This window comes from Oncorhynchus masou, chromosome 27 (assembly GCF_036934945.1).
Source record: "Oncorhynchus masou masou isolate Uvic2021 chromosome 27, UVic_Omas_1.1, whole genome shotgun sequence".
NCBI classification, from domain to species: Eukaryota; Metazoa; Chordata; class Actinopteri; order Salmoniformes; family Salmonidae; genus Oncorhynchus; species Oncorhynchus masou.
The window spans coordinates 41,346,569-41,362,326 of NC_088238.1; the positions used below are offsets into that span (position 1 = coordinate 41,346,569).

General features: G+C 44.9%; 1 pseudogene; it reads right to left on the minus strand.

Moving 5' to 3' along the window:
• Positions 1-872: 872 nt before the first annotated feature.
• LOC135515456 (apolipoprotein L3-like) lies at positions 873-9,682 on the minus strand (annotated as a pseudogene).
• Positions 9,683-15,758: the final 6,076 nt, after the last annotated feature.

Below are 15,758 nucleotides of genomic sequence, written 5' to 3' on the forward strand. Positions count from 1 at the left end.
ACTCGAGCCTACACGTGCTCCTACTGCGAGGACATCATAGCAAATAAGACAACTGGACACTTATGCCTACCCAGAACAGTGAAATATCTATTACATGTTCATATTGATCTCCTCTTTTATAGAATCCTGCTTCTTGGAAAAATAAAAGGACAACCTTTGAAGTTTGTTTTGGCGAGTGCTGAATTTACCGCGTGCCCCAGCTGAACGTCCTTGGCTGGACCTTTTTCACATACTCATCAATCTCATGGATCCACTCACCTGCCAACAAGTGTTGTTCCATCCTGTAGTCTACATCCCGCTGAGTGCGGGGTTCCCTCATCCGGGCATGGGGACCCCTAAAGAGAGTACTTGTGTGTACAGTTGATGTCGGAAGTTTACATACACTTAGGTTGGAGTCATTAAAACTCGTTTTTCAAACACTCCACAAATTTCTTGTTAACAAACTATAGTTTTGGCAAGTCAGTTAGGACATCTACTTTTTGCATGACACAGGTCATTTTTCCAACAATTGTTTACAGACCGATTATTTTACTTATAATTCACTGTATCACAATTGCAGTGGGTCAGAAGTTTACATACGCTAAGTTGACTGTGCCTTTAAACAGCTTGGAAAATTCCAGAAAATGATGTCTTGGCTTTAGAAGCTTCTGAAAGGCTAATTGACACCATTTGAGTCAATTGGAGGTGTACCTGTGGATATATTGTGCAAGCATTTGAGAATGGAAAAAGGAATTTGCTCGTGATTACAACCTGTAGGCCTATCAGGGTGTCAGAGTCACACTGCCAATACCTGTGTTTCCGTTCTATTTCTTGTTTCTACGTCTTTTAAAATCAATAAAACTGAGTAGATCAGTCGTCTAAGTAACAGTCCTCTAAGGAATGAATGAGATGACTTCCCTCAGTTCGTCCAGGCTCTCCTGTAGCCCTTCAGCTGTCTGTCTGATCGTCTGGATGAACTTCATGGTCTCTGACTTGACCTCAGCCTTTGGTTCTTCACATCCAGGCTCCAGCTCAGTGAAGGAGTCTGTGTCCATCCCTTCTAACATACTGGTATCACCCAGCTGCTCATTCGCCTTCGCCTGTCGGATGTTGTGATCTCTTTGGCATCCATGGCGATGAGGAAGATATCAACAGATACAAAAATATCTGAAAATATTCCTGTCGCCACCGATGCCACACGAACTGTACTGGAAGTTGCCAATGGTGGCCACCCGGAGAAATCAGAAGAGCCCCAGGCCCCTCCCAAACCTTACCCCAGCATTTACCCCAGCATTTGCATTGAAATTGTAATTTGTGTCTCCAAACCCTCAGTGATGTCTTGTAGAGATGTCACCACAGAGTTCATCTTCTCCTGGAACTCCTTGATGATGTTCTTGATGGCTAGGCGGTCGGTGGACTGATTGACCATGTTGGTGATGTTGGATACTCCTGCTGTGGCACCACCAGTGATAGCAATCCCAATACCCACCCCAGTGACGATGAGGGAGGCGCCCAGAATGAAGGGAGCCATGATGAGCCCGACTAAAGAGGTGATTCCTCCAGCTGCCCCAATAACACCTCCCGTCAGACTGCCTATGGTGGTGTCTTTGTGCATACTCTCCAAGCCGTCTGCCAGAGTTCTCAGCTTGTCCAAGGTGGTCTGGAGTTCCTCCACAGTTTTCTCACTCTATAGAAATGTAATTTAGACAGATAATTTGATTGAATGAATGAACTTGTGGATGAATGGACTAATTAATGAACAAACTCATTATATGAATTGATCATATGATCTTGTATAACAAACCTTTTTTGTGAGGAAACTGATAATGAAGGGTTTGGCCACGATGTCACCAGCTGAAGGCCTAATGGTCGGGTCTTGCTGGAAGATGTCACACAGGAGGTCGCGGAGCTCAGATGAGAAGCTCTCTGGGAGAGATGGGTAAGAACCTTCCAGCATTTGGGGGATGAGCTTGATTGTGCTTGCTGCAGCAAAGTGTCAAGAAAGACCGGTTAATATTACACCGCATTATCAGAAGGCAAATATGGAGATAGAGGTCATACCTGTTGCACACTGAAGCGGGTTTAGGATTTTCTCAGGTGAAGAACATGAACATGATTCTTTTTTTTGCCGGTGGTTGATAGCAGATGTATTGTTGTGTCATTGTATAAAATAATGTTCTCTCTCTCCTTAGCAAGTTATTTTTTGGAACGATTAGATTCTAATTTTAATGATCACATGTACAGAAGTTTCAGGTGTGATTATATGGTACAGTGAAAATGTTCAACTTAGAGCTCCAACAATGCAGGTCAATGTGAAATAAAACAATAAAGGTAATAATAAAGAATATAAATAAATATACAAATATATATATATAAATGTACAAATATATATATATATATATATATATATATATATTACACACACTAAAAAAAACAATGTAAATGTCCTGGGGATGAGTATGAAGAAAGGAGTAAAAGAATGAGCGAGACCGGGGGAGAGGGAGGTATAGAGAGGAGGGAGAACGCAGAGGAGTAGAAGGGGCAGTGGTATTGTAGCGGTTTTCTTCTGGTGAAAGAGAGGCGGACCAAAATGCAGCATGGCTAGTTTTGTACATCTTTAATAAAGATGACCATACAACAATCTACAAAACAAGAAACAACCAAAACAGTCCTATCTGATGCCACAAAGACAGGAACAATCACCCACAAGAGACCTAAAGAATATGGCTGCCTAAATATGGTTCCCAATCAGAGACAACGATAAACACCTGCCTCTGATTGAGAACCACTCTAGGCAACCATAGACTTACCTAGAGTACTACTCTAACCACAATCCCATACCTACAAACAACCCCAGACAAAACAAACCACATAAATCCCCATGTCACACCCTGGCCTAACCAAAATAATAACGAAAACACAGAATACTAAGGCCAGGGCGTGACAGGTATGAGGATCAGAGAGAGAGAGAGAACCAACCAATAATTCACAAAATGGGACAAACACCAAATTGAGACTCTGCATGCAGAATTCTGCAAAAATATCCTCCATGTTCAACGTAGAACACTAAATATTGCATGTAGAGCAGAATTAGGCCGATCCACGCTAATTATCAAAATCCAGAAAAGAGCCGTTAAATTCTACAACCACCTAAAAGGAAGCGATTCCCAAACCTTCCATAACAAAGCCATCACCTACAGAGAGATTAACCTGGAGATGAGTCCCCTAAGCAAGCTGGTCCTGGGGCTCTGTTCACAAACACACCCCACAGTACCCCAGGACACAATTAGACCCAACTAAATCATGAGAAAACGAAAAGATAAATACTTGACACATTGGAAAGAATTAACAAAAAAACTGAGCAAACCAGAATGCTATTTGTCCCTAAACAGAGTACACAGTGGCAGAATACTTGACGACTGTGACTGACCCAAACTTAAGGAAAGCTTTGACTATATACAGACTCAGTGAGCATAGCCTTGCTATTGAGAAAGGCTGCCGTAATGTATGACCATATTAGAGACGCATATTTCCCTCAGATTACACAGATCCACAAATAATTCGAAAACAAACCCAAATTTGATAAAACTCCCATATCTACTGGGTGAAATACCAGTTTTTTTATATTTATTTTACCTTTATTTAACCAGGCATTTTGCCATAACTTTGGAAGTATGCTTGGGGTCATTGTCCATTTGGAAGACCCATTTGCGACCAAGCTTTAACTTTCTAACTGATGTCTTGAGATGTTGCTTCAAGATATCCACATAATTGTCCTTCCTCATGATGACGTCTATTTTATGAAGTGCACCAGTCCCTCCTGCAGCAAAGCACCCCCACAACATGATGCTGCCACCCCCGTGCTTCATGGTTGTGGGATGGTGTCTTCAGATTGCAAGCCTCCCCCTTTTTCCTCCAAACATAATGATAGTCATTATGGCCAAACCGTTATATTTTTGTTTCATCAGACCAGAGGACATTTCTCTAAAAATGCAGTTGCAAACCATAGTCTGGCTTTTTTATGGCGGTTTTGGAGCAGTGGCTTCTTCCTTGCTGAGCGGCCTTTCAGGTTATGTCGATATAGGACTCGTTTTACTGTGGATATAGATACTTTTGTACCTGTTTCTTCCAGCATCTTCACAAGGTCTTTTGCTGTTGTTAAGGGATTGATTTGCACTTCCCTCACTAAAGTACGTTCATCTCTAGGAGACAGAGCGTGTCTCCTTCCTGAGTGCTATGTCGGCTGCATGGGCCCATGGTGTTTATACTTGCTTACTATTGTTTGTACAGATGAACGTGGTACCTTCAGGCATTTGGAAATTGCTCCCAGGGATGAACCAGACTTGTGGAGGTCTACAATTGTTTTTTTTAGGTCTTGGCTGATTTCTTTAGATTTTCCCATGATGTCAAGCAAAGAGGCACGGAGTTTGAAGGTACGCCTTGAAATACATCAACAAGTACACCTCCAATTGACTCAAATGGTGTCAATTAGCATTTCAGAAGCTTCTAAAACCATGGCATAATTTTCTGGAATTTTCCAAGCTGTTTAAAGGCACAGTCAATTTAGTGTATGTAAACTTCTGACCCACTGGAATTGTGATACAGTGAATAATAAGTGAAATAATCTGTCTATTAACAACTGTTGGAAAAATTACCTGAGTCATGCACAAACTAGATGTCCTAACCAACTTGCCAAAACTATAGTTTGTTGTACTTCAACTGTATATTTTTATATGTGGGTCTCAAAACAGGTTCCTGCCCATAATGACTGGTTGTCACTGGACCTAAAAAAGGAAGATAACAAACATAGACAAGCACATATTCACTTTTCACAGTTTTTACATACGTTTTGCGCTTATAGGTAACATTCTTAAATAAATAATAATATGTTTATAGCAGAATACACACATGAATCCTTGTTTTTAGTCAAGTATTTTGGTACTGGATTGTATTTAGTGTCGGCATCATTCCGAGGTCTGAAACATCTATTCCAGTCAACAGCTAAGCTCCATCGCCATCTAGTGGTCATCAATAGCAAACCTCCACAGTGGTAGACAATACAGGTTGAATTTAATGTGCATGCTCAAGTTGATGTTTTTTGGTTAACATTAAAATCCATGATATAAGCAGACCAGACCCAGCTTCTGTTGCATGGGTGTCTATGGGAGATCCCCCGTTAAGAAGACATGGAACTGACCATTTTTTTCAAAGGTAAACGGCCTGAGTGAACTATCTTCATTTTTCCATCATCTTTGGTTGAAGTGTTTGAAGTCGGCTCTGCGTTCTCAGTTCTAGCAGTAAGGGGACTCAGAGGTTTGCGTGAAGAAATCTTCACACGTTTATGTCAGCCTCTCGACCACGGTTTCCCAAACTCGTTCCTGGCCCCCACTTACGCTAGCACTATACAGCTGACTCAAATAATCTAAGCATGATGATGAGTTGGTTATTTGAATCCGCTGTGTAGTGCTACGGCAAAAACCCTAGCACTGCAAGGAGCGAGTCTGGGAAACCCTGCTCAACTCTTACCATTACATTACATTACATTTAAGTCATTTAGCAGACGCTCTTATCCAGAGCGACTTACAAATTGGTGCATCTTACCCTACGAGGTCCGGAGCCTGCTGCTACTCTGTTCTACCTGATAATTTATTGCACACACCTGGTTGTCCCAGGTCTGAATCAGTCCCTGATTGGAGGGGAACAATGAAAAAAAGCAGTGGGACTGGCTTCGAGGTCCAGAGTGGAATTTGAGGGCTCTAGACATCTAAGGTAAAATAAGTATTTTTTCCCCTGATGGTTAAGGATGTCATTGGGAGATAACAAAACTGATCCTAGCTACATTATGTGCTTAAGGACAGCTACCCAAATCTGTCAATACTATCTAACATAGTTCATGGAACCCTTGAAGCTAAGGGATCATTTTAAAGGGGTCATGCCTGAAAGTACGCCCCCCCCCCTCCCCCCCCCTCTGTGTGTGGTTGATCCTGTGTATGCCGCGACGTAGCTCTGTTCTGCACTCCTTAATTTTCAATGAGAGGCCGCATGTCTTTAGAGCCTTCTGGAAATAGATCATTTGATTTTCCTTTTCACGAGGTCTGCAGATAACCAACCTCAAACTGTGGGTCCAATGAACGGGACCTTCACATCTACACATTGCCGCGTGATTCGTCTCGGACTCAAAGGCCTCATGTGCCCTCTGGTCTAGGAGAATACAGAGCCATTTGGGATGCAGACCTGGTCTACTACACTGTTCGAACCCAAAAGAACTCTTTCAGAACCCTGTCTTCCAGAGCCAGGTTGCCTGGCAACATCACGAATATTGACGCACGTGCATCACAGGGGAAGAAGGGCCGTGCGTTGTTGTGATTCTGAACTGTCAGATAGCTATCAACAATGACAAGCTGCCAGACGGGGAATCGTAGGCAGCTTGTTTCCGCTAGTTGTGTCTTGTCCTTGATACCATGTCTTGTTTTGACTTATACCACACGCATAATAATATGACAAAAATTCGTACTACAACTGTAACAATGTATTCGAGAGACAACAAGTGCTCATTGTGAAAATGCACTTGATTTCAAGAAGCATTTGGAGGCTAAATATAGTTTAGATGTTGCCAACAGTCCTATGGTTCTAAGCCAACCCCGTCTGTTTCGCCCTGAAGATGTGCACTCATCTGTTTTGTTGCTAGACAACACACCCGTCTACGGAGAAGGTTCTATATGGATAAAGGTACTGTGTAGAACCCTTGTACTTGTAGAATAACACTTTTAGAAGCCTTTTTTTCAGAGTGTAGACCGTATAGTCGTTGTTGACTTAGTGTGCCCTGGTCTCCTTGACTTGAGGGGGTAGCTATTCACCAATACAAAAGCTTATATGCATTAGGTACACAGCACTGTTTGTTACAGTAGATTTCACAGAATCCAAAGGGTAGTTATTATGTAATTATTATATAATTACTGCATAACCATGTTATTTTAAAGTAACAATACCTGGTAAATAGTAGACTTTGTGTGTGCATTTGTGTGTGTGTATGTGTGTGTGTGCATGATTGTGCCTGTGCATGTTTGTATATGCACATTCAGTGCCTTCAGAAAGTATTCAAACCCCTTGACTTATTCCACATTTTGTTGTGTTACAGCCTGAATTCAGAATTGATTAAATAAAGAAAGAATCTCACCCATCTCCACACAATACCCCATCTCCACACAATACCCCATCTCCACACAATACCCCATCTCCACACAATACCCCATCTCCACACAATACCCCATCTCCACACAATACCCCATCTCCACACAATACCCCATCTCCACACAATACCCCATCTCCACACAATACCCCATCTCCACACAATACCCCATCTCCACACAATACCCCATCTCCACACAATACCCCATCTCCACACAATACCCCATCTACCCCCACACAATACCCCATCTCCACACAATACCCCAATACCCCATCTCCACACAATACCCCATCTCCACACAATACCCCATCTCCACACAATACCCCATCATGACAAAGTGAAAACATGCGTTTTTTTGAACACCCCTGAGTCAATACATGTTAGAAGTATCTTTGGCAGAGATTACAGCTGTGAGCCTTTCTGGGTAAGTCTCTAAGAGCTTTGCACACCTGGATTGTACAATATTTACACATTAATGATTTAAAAAATAAATCTGCCAAGTTGGTTGTTGATCATTGCTTAGACAGCCATTTTCAAGTCTTTTCATAGATTTTCAAGCCGTTTCAAGTCAAAACTGTAACTAAGCCACTCAGGAACATTAAATAGTGTCTTGGTAAGCAACTCCATTGCATATTTGGCCTTGTGTTTTAGGTTATTGTCCTGCTGAAAGGTTAATTTGTCCCCCAGTGTCTGTTGGAAAGCAGACTGGATCTGGTTTTCCTCTAGGATTCTGCATGCGCTTAGCTTAATTCCGTTTCTTTTTATCCTAAATAAAACTCCCCAGTCCTTGCCGATGACAAGCATACCCATAGCATGATGCAGCCACCACCATGGTTGAAAATATGAAGAGTGGTACTCAGTGATGTGTTGTGTTGGATTTGCCGTTTTACTTGTCTTATTCCTTCTTTTCACTCTGTCATTTAGGTTAGTAATGGTTCTTTATCCATCCTTAATTTTCTGCTCTCAAGCCATTAAACTCTGCAACTTTTTTAAAGTCACCATTGGCCTCATGGTGAAATCCCTGAGCGGTTTCCTTCCTCTCCGGCAACTGAGTTAGGAAGGACGCCTGTGTCTTTGTAGTGCCTGCGTCTATTGATACACCATCCAAAGTGTAATTAATAACTTCAGATATTCAATGTCTGTGTCACACCCTGATCTGGGTCACCTGTCCTTGTGGTTGTCTCCACCCCCTCCAGGTATAATCCCCGGGATATTTATCCCTGGGATATTTATCCCTGTGTTTCCTGTCTCTGTTCAAGTTTGTCTTGTTTGCCAAGTCAACCAGCGTTTTTCCTTGCTCCTATTTTTCCCAGTCTCAGTTTGTTTCTATTCCTCCTGGTTTCGACCTTTGTCTGTCCTGACTCCGAACCCGCCTGCCTGACCACTCTGCCTGTTCTGACTACCAGCCTGTCTATCCGCTTGTACTCTTTTGGACTCGGATCTGGTTTCTGATCCCTGCCTGGCCCGAACCTCGAGACTCCTTATCGTCTGGTACTGTTTGGGCTCTGACCTGGTTTATGAACTCTCGCCTGACCCCGACCTGCCTTTGCCTACTCCCTTTGTTATAATAAATATCGTAGCTCTACCATCTGCCTCCTGTGTCTGCATTTGGGTCTCGCCTTGTGCCCTTATAGTATGCTGCTTTTTTTCCCGAGGTATTGTAAAAAAAAAAAAACAGGACTTTGTGGTTGAATCTGTGTTCGAAAGTCACTGCTCGACTGGGGTACCTTACATATATTTGTATGTGTGGGGTACAGAGATGAGGTAGTCATTCAAAAATTCATGTTAAACACTATTAATGCACAAAGAGTGAGTCCATTTAACTTATTATGTGACTTGATGAGTACATTTTTACTCTTGAACTAATTTAGGCTTGCCATAACAAAGGGGTTGAATACTTATTGACTCAAGACATTTCAGCTTTAAATTGTTTATTCATTTGTCAGCAATTTGAAAAATATAATTCAACTTTGACATTACGGGGTTATTTTGTAGGCCAGTGACACAAAATCTGAATAAAATGTTAAATTCAGGCTGTAACACAAAAAAATGTCAAGGGGTGTGAATACTTTCTGAAGGCACTGTACATACTGTGCTTAGCCTATGTCTGTACAGGCCTGTGTGAGCTCCAGACAGAGCCCAACAGCAGGTCAGTGCCAGATGACTTGCAGAAAGAAAGAACAGGGCACTGTGCTGTTATACAATAGAACAGGGGAATGAGCTGGAGTTTAATAACCGGGCTGGCTGGCAGGCTCAGGGAGGGAGAAGTGGTGTCCTCCAGTCGTAGTCCAGTAAACACACATGCACGCAAGATGCACGCAAGGACAAACATTCACGCAAGAACATGCACACTTGTACACACACACACACACACACACATGTAACAAAGTAAAACTGTTGATATTGTGAGCGTACCCTTGCTGGTCTGCCAGTACCAGTTGTGTCCCATTTGAAAGTCAAGAGCTCCAGTTTGAAGGAGCTATCGTTCCGGTCTTTCTTCGTTGTTGGATGCATGTTGTAGCTGGCGTAAGTAATTGCTCGCTCTTGGCGATCTTGAACTTGTGCAACTTGAACCAGCCCCAGACCTTCAAGGTTGACACCCGTGTACAGTCGGAAGGGGAGCGAGAAGTCTGCTTAGGCCAGGAAAGGGCCACTCAACAAGGCTCTTCAAACGGTCAAAGGCCTGTTGGCCTGGTGTCCAGGTGACTGGCACTTCCTGTAACAAAGTGTTGAGTGGTGCAGCCACTTTGGAGAAGCCTGGATGAGATGCCGGTAATAACTAGCAAAGCCAAGAAAGGACCGTACTTACTTCACAGTCTGGAGAACTGGCCACTCCCTCGTCAATTTAGCCTTGGATGGATCTGTATCCACCCCCTTCTAGCTGATGACGTGGTCAAGGTATGGAGTTCCAACCCATGGTCATGCAGCTTCTGGAAAACCTGTTCCAGAAAGGCCAGATGGCTTCCGAAATCCGGCGAGTACACAATGATGCCGTTGAGGTAAATCAGCAGGGAATCCCCCCGGACACCACTGCATGAGCCTCTGGAGCGTGTTGGGGGCATTGGTCAAACCGAAACCCAGGGACGTGGTAAAGGCAGTTTTCTCACGGTCCACTGAGCTTTCTTCAGCCTCGTTATTGACTCCGCTAGGCGTCTTTGTGAGTGGCCTCGTTCAACTTCCTGTAATCGACTCATTGCTTGGAGGAGAGCCCTCAACTTGGGTTACAAGCTCGGGGACAGGCACAATACCGCTGTCCACACACACACACACACACACACACACAATCTTCCAGTCATATCCTAGTTCCACAATCCTGTGCACCTGTGAGGAATGGAAGGAGGTAGGTCTGGGATCTCTACCTGAGAACTCACACATCCCTGTCTACATCATACATGAAGTATGGTGACAGGTCTGTAACACTGTAGGATAGCCCCCTTCTCTCTCTCTCTCTCTCTCTCTCTCTCTCTCTCTCTCTCTCTCTCTCTCTCTCTCTCTCTCTCTCTCTCTCTCTCTCTCTCTCTCTCTCTCTCTCTCTCTCTCTCTCTCTCTCTCTCTCTCTCTCCCATCACCGCTGCTGGGCTGACCATCTGTTTCACACATCGACAACACATAAAATGACAAAACACTGACCACCGGTATCTCTGTCTAATCTATGGCCTACCTCTCTCCCTGACACACGTGCCTACATGGATGCTCACAATCCTGTCTTGGAGCAAAGGATCTGAATACTTAAGTAAATAAAACCATTCTAAAAACCTGTTTTCGCATTTGTCATTATAGGGTATTTAGTGTAAATTGATTTAAGAATAAGGCTGTAACATAACAAAATGTGGAAAGAGGGACGGGGTCTGAATACCTTCCAAATGCAAATGCATCCAGGGGCAAAAACAAACACACCCCAACCTTGACCAAGTCCCGGAAGGATGTGTATGGCCACCCTGATAAGAGCCATATACAGTACACTGCATGAGTAGAGATCTGGCTCTGAACAGACAGAACAAATATTGGCACACCAGATTAGCTACTAGGCCTATCATTTGGGTACTGTGGTAAGATTGAATTAGTACATCTAGTGGAACCATGGTACTTGGGATGTGGCATGTGCCTTCATCAGATGATAGACCTGCTTGAAGAAATCTGCTACCATGTGAGATATACTAGTGTGGTGTATGCAGGACTAACACTGTTTCAGACACAGCAGTGTGCACATTATCAGACCCAGAAAACAGTTTTTATATTCACATGGTGGGCATGCAATCAGGTTACAACCAGCACGTATGGTAAACACCTACTGCAGAAACGTACAGAGACATACAGACAGACAGACAAGCAGTCCGACAGACGGAGAGACGGAGAGACAGACACACAGACACACACAATACCACACGCACGCAATGACAGTTGACCTGGGATGACATTGGTCACTAACCCCATTAAACTAGATCACCCGTTCATCGTACAATTCCTGTGACAGACAGACAAGCAATTAGACAGACCGACAGACAGACAGACAGACACACAGACAGACAGACAGTTGACCCGGGATGGCATTGGTCCCCATCATAAAGTGTGTGTCCTCAGCAGGCACATTCCTCCGCTGGATAACAGTATTATGTGGTCTTTAACCCTGTTAGACTACATCCCCCATTCAGGCCTCCAGGCCGTCTCGGTCCTCCCCTCCCGCTCCGTGGCTCGACGACTCATTGCGAGCTCACAGAACAGAGCTCCGGGCAGCCGAGCGGAAATGGAGGAAAACTCGCCTCCCTGCGGACCTGGCATCCTTTCACTCCCTCCTCTCTACATTTTCCTCCTCTGTCTCTGCTGCTAAAGCCACTTTCTACCACTCTAAATTCCAAGCATCTGCCTCTAACCCTAGGAAGCTCTTTGCCACCTTCTCCTCCCTCCTGAATCCTCCTCCCCCTCCCCCCCCTCCTCCCTCTCTGCAGATGACTTCGTCAACCATTTTGAAAAGAAGGTCGACGACATCCGATCCTCGTTTGCTAAGTCAAACGACACCGCTGGTTCTGCTCACACTGCCCTACCCTGTGCTCTGACCTCTTTCTCCCCTCTCTCCAGATGAAATCTCGCTTCTTGTGACGGCCGGCCGCCCAACAACCTGCCCGCTTGACCCTATCCCCTCCTCTCTTCTCCAGACCATTTCCGGAGACCTTCTCCCTTACCTCACCTCGCTCATCAACTCATCCCTGACCGCTGGCTACGTCCCTTCCGTCTTCAAGAGAGCGAGAGTTGCACCCCTTCTGAAAAAACCTACACTCGATCCCTCCGATGTCAACAACTACAGACCAGTATCCCTTCTTTCTTTTCTCTCCAAAACTCTTGAACGTGCCGTCCTTGGCCAGCTCTCCCGCTATCTCTCTCAGAATGACCTTCTTGATCCAAATCAGTCAGGTTTCAAGACTAGTCATTCAACTGAGACTGCTCTTCTCTGTATCACGGAGGCGCTCCGCACTGCTAAAGCTAACTCTCTCTCCTCTGCTCTCATCCTTCTAGACCTATCGGCTGCCTTCGATACTGTGAACCATCAGATCCTCCTCTCCACCCTCTCCGAGTTGGGCATCTCCGGCGCGGCCCACGCTTGGATTGCGTCCTACCTGACAGGTCGCTCCTACCAGGTGGCGTGGCGAGAATCTGTCTCCTCACCACGCGCTCTCACCACTGGTGTCCCCCAGGGCTCTGTTCTAGGCCCTCTCCTATTCTCGCTATACACCAAGTCACTTGGCTCTGTCATAACCTCACATGGTCTCTCCTATCATTGCTATGCAGACGACACACAATTAATCTTCTCCTTTCCCCCTTCTGATGACCAGGTGGCGAATCGCATCTCTGCATGTCTGGCAGACATATCAGTGTGGATGACGGATCACCACCTCAAGCTGAACCTCGGCAAGACGGAGCTGCTCTTCCTCCCGGGGAAGGACTGCCCGTTCCATGATCTCGCCATCACGGTTGACAACTCCATTGTGTCCTCCTCCCAGAGCGCTAAGAACCTTGGCGTGATCCTGGACAACACCCTGTCGTTCTCAACCAACATCATGGCGGTGGCCCGTTCCTGTAGGTTCATGCTCTACAACATCCGCAGAGTACGACCCTGCCTCACACAGGAAGCGGCGCAGGTCCTAATCCAGGCACTTGTCATCTCCCGTCTGGATTACTGCAACTCGCTGTTGGCTGGGCTCCCTGCCTGTGCCATTAAACCCCTACAACTCATCCAGAACGCCGCAGCCCGTCTGGTGTTCAACCTACCCAAGTTCTCTCACGTCACCCCGCTCCTCCGCTCTCTCCACTGGCTTCCAGTTGAAGCTCGCATCCGCTACAAGACCATGGTGCTTGCCTACGGAGCTGTGAGGGGAACGACCGCAGTACCTCCAGGCTCTGATCAGGCCCTACACCCAAACAAGGGCACTGCGTTCATCCACCTCTGGCCTGCTCGCCTCCCTACCACTGAGGAAGTACAGTTCCCGCTCAGCCCAGTCAAAACTGTTTGCTGCTCTGGCCCCCCAATGGTGGAACAAACTCCCTCACAACGCCAGGACAGCAGAGTCAATCACCACCTTCCGGAGACACCTGAAACCCCACCTCTTCAAGGAATACCTAGGATAGGATAAGTAATCCTTCTCACCCCCCTTAAATGATTTAGATGCACTATTGTAAAGTGGCTGTTCCACTGGATGTCAGAAGGTGAATTCACCAATTTGTAAGTTGCTCTGGATAAGAGCGTCTGCTAAATGACTTAAATGTAAATGTAAATGTAATAATTCCTGCTGTGTGTGTCTGTCTACTAGTATTTTACCAGGCATTAGGCCTACATCTAAGGATGCACTTTGAGAAGCAAGGTAGGACAAATATTAAGCAAAAAAAACACAATAACACGCATGCTAACTGGATAATATCACATTAATATCATATTATTCATTGGTATCTGTCTCGTCTATGATGATTCACCTCCACCCGCCCATCCCCGCAACACACACACACCACCATCATTCCTGTTCCCAAGAACTCTGAGGCTTCATGCCACAATGACTCCCGCACTCTAGGACTCTCATCTGTAATCATGAAGTGCATTGAGAAGCTGGTTATGGCACACATTAACTCCATCATCCCAGACATCCTAGACCAAGACCCACTCCAATTAGCATACCGCCCCAACAGATCCATAGACGACACAATATAAATTGCATTGCACACTGCCCTCACCCACCTAGACAAGAGGAATACCTACAGTGCATTCGGAAAGTATTCAGACCCCTTGACTTTTTCCACATTTTGTTACATTACGGCCTTATTCTAAAATGGATGAATCAACACGTCAATCAACACGCAATACCTCATAATGGCAAAGCAAAAACAGTTGTCTTTTTATGTTTGCAGATGTATAATAAAACAAAAACAGAAATACCTTATTTACTTAAGTATTCAGACCCTTTGCTATGAGACTCAGGTGCATCCTGTCCACATGTGGCAAATTCAATTGATTGGACATGATTTGGAAAGGCACACACCTGCCTACATAAGGTCTCACAGTTGACAGTGCATGTCAGCGCAAAAACCAAGCCATACCAAGCCAAAAACCAAGCCATGATGTCGAAGGAATTGTCTGTCGAGGCATGGATCTGGGGAATGGTACCAAAAAATGCGTGCAGCATTGAAGGTCCCCCAAGAAAACAGTGGCCACCATCATTCTTAAATGGAAGAAATTTGGAACTACCACGATTCTTCCTGGAGCTGGCCGCCCGGCCATACTGTACAATCAGGGAAGAAGGGACTTGATCAAGGAGGTGACCAAGAACCGTCGTGAGCTCCAGAGTTCCTCTGTGGAGATGGGAGAACCTTCCAGAAGGACAACAATCTCTGCAGCACTACCAATCAGGTCTTTATGGTGGAGTGGCCAGACAGATGCCACTCCTCAGTAAAAGGAACATGGAGTTTGCCAAAAGGAACCTAAAGCACTCTCAGACCATGAGAAAGAAGATTGAACACTTTGGCCTGAATGCCAAGCGTCACGTCTGGGGGAAACCTGGCACCATACCTACAGCCAGAGCCCGGACTTGAACCCGATCTGAAATCTCTGGATAGACCTGAAAATAGCTGTGCACTGACATTCCCCATCCAACCTGACAGAGCTTGAGTGGATCTGCAGAGAAGAATGGTAGAAACTCCCCAAATACAGGTGTGCCAAGCTTGTAGCCTCATACCCTAGAAGACTTGAGTCTGTAATCGCTGTCAAAGGTGCTTCAATAAAGTACTGAGTAGAGGTACTGAATACTTTTGTAAATGTGATATTTCAGTTTACATTTTTTGTAAATTTGCAAACATTTAAAAAAACCTGTTTTTGCTTTGTCATTATGAGGTATTGTGTGTAGATTGATGAGGGGGAAAAACAATTTAATTAATTTTAGAATAAGGCTGTAACATAACAAAATGTGGAAAAAGTCAAGGGGTCTGAATGCTTTCCGAATGCACTGCATGTGAGAATGCTGTTCATTGACTACAGCTCAGCGTTCAACGCCCTTGTCCCCTCCAAGATCTTCACCAAGCTTAGGACCTTAAGACTGAACACTTCTCTCTG